This window comes from Herpailurus yagouaroundi, unplaced genomic scaffold, assembly GCF_014898765.1.
Source record: "Herpailurus yagouaroundi ecotype Mexico unplaced genomic scaffold, PumYag 63435, whole genome shotgun sequence".
Taxonomy (NCBI): Eukaryota; Metazoa; Chordata; class Mammalia; order Carnivora; family Felidae; genus Herpailurus; species Herpailurus yagouaroundi.
Window position 1 is genome coordinate 1 of NW_024416962.1, and position 1,950 is coordinate 1,950.

The 1,950-nt window shown below is 54.9% G+C and overlaps 1 long non-coding RNA gene across 1 annotated transcript; it reads left to right on the forward strand.

The window, feature by feature from the left end:
• The first annotated feature begins 277 nt into the window (after nt 1-277).
• Nucleotides 278-1,322, forward strand: LOC121024330 (uncharacterized). Its single transcript, XR_005787669.1, has 2 exons — nt 278-420; nt 901-1,322. It is a non-coding gene; the product is annotated as an uncharacterized LOC121024330 (long non-coding RNA).
• The last annotated feature ends 628 nt before the right edge of the window (nt 1,323-1,950 follow it).

Consider the following 1,950-nt stretch of genomic DNA (forward strand, 5'->3'; position numbering starts at 1 on the left):
CGCACCCCGCGGCGCAGTCTCCCGGCGCCGCGCGTCACCGCTCGGCCCACCTCCTCCGCAGCCAATCAGTCCTCTCCTCCGCATCCGGCCCGTCCTCCCCCGGGAAACCTGTGGCCCCAGACGCGGAATCCAGGACACTGTGTGCAGTAACCGTGCGCGAGGGCAAGTCCGACGCTGCAGAAACCGGAAGGCGGGGCGGAGTGGGGGCGCGACAGGAGTCCTGGAGCCGTAACCGGGGTGGGGGCGCGACAGGAGTCCTGGAGCTGTAACCGGGGGGGCTGTAGTTGGTCACGTGCGTTTGAGCACTTTATGACTTACAAAATGCTTTCCTAGGAATGCTCTCACTTGGGCCGCGGAACAACCCGGGGAAGATGGTGTTATTATCTCCTTTCACAGGGGAGGAAATTAAAGCTTGGAGAGGTAAAGGAATTCGCCCAAGGTCCCAGACTGGGCGGCGGAGCCTGGTCGGGTCAGACCAGATCCAGGCCGCGCTCCACCGTCCTCTTGTTCGGAAAGCCGAGCACACGTTGAAGCACGGGTGATTGTCTCCATCAGCCCCGATCTCGGTTTCAGATCCACTTGCCTGGTCTATTCTTCTAAGCGTTTCGATGGTAGGGCATGGGAAAACGGGGGAGATGCTGGGGTGAGAGGCGCAGTTTAAGCAGGGACGTTGAGGGTGAGGAAACCAAGGGAAAGGAGTAAGTTCAAAGGGTTGCGGTGCGATTTCTTCTGCTACAAGCCTGGTTGCTGGCAGGGGAGAATCTGCATTCGCAAAGGAAAGCCCTGGGAGCTTTGGGTGGAGTGGCAGATCCCTCTTGACTCGCGAGTGCTCCCGAGGAAGCACAGAGCTGGGTGCTTCGTGAATCCCGGGGCCAGGCTGATGGGGGGGTGGGGGGGCAGCCCGCTCCAATTACAGCGCCAGAACTCGCGCCCGAGGACACACCCAAAACAAGGGGCCCAGGATAAAGACCTCGAGGGTGCCTGGGCTGTGACCGGATGCTCCTTTGGCAGCTCGCCGTGCCGGCGGGCTCTCGCATTCCCTGCAGCTTCTGCCTGCCGATGTCTGCAGAGCTCACGTCCTCTGCCGCAAAGGACTCGTTCCAGCGAGGCCTCCCTGACCCCCTCGCTGCCTAATGTCCCTAAAACCCTAGCCCTCGGTAGGGTCTACGCAGTGCTTCTCAAACCTGAATGTCGAATCACCTGGGCATCTTGCTGCAACCCAAATGCACATTCAGCGGGCTCAGGACGGGTCCCCAAGTTTCTAAGAGGTTCCCACCTTATGTTGCTGCTGCCCGTCCGCCTGGGCATGTGGAGGACATTTTTTTTTTTTTTTAAGTTTTTTTTTCAACATTTATTTATTTTTGGGACAGAGAGAGACAGAGTATGAACAGGGGAGGGGCAGAGAGAGAGGGAGACACAGAATCGGAAACAGGCTCCAGGCTCTGAGCCATCAGCCCAGAGCCCGACGCGGGGCTCGAACTCACGGAGCACGAGATCGTGACCTGGCTGAAGTCGGACGCTTAACCGACTGCGCCACCCAGGTGCCCCTGGAGGACATTTTAAATAGAAAAGATCAAACACACTTAGACTGTATTTTCATACTGATCTTTTTTTTTTTTTTCCTCTGTTTTTCCCTGCACTAGAACGTAAATTCAGAAGGGCAAAGATTTGGTCTAGTTTGTTCCCCACTATGCCCTCCGCACCTAGAAGGGGTATCTGGTACACAGTAGGGGCAGTGGTTCCCAAAGAAGGAATGAATGAAATACAAGCCAAAAAAGAAAACAGGGGGATAAATCTGGCATACAAAGTAGAATTCAAGGTGAAAAGCCTAAATGGACACAAGGTTTATTTTGCATTTATTTATTTTTTTTTATTTTTTTAAAAAATTTTTTTAGCGTTTATTTATTTTTGAGACAGAGAGAGACAAAGCATGAACGGGGGGGGGGGGGG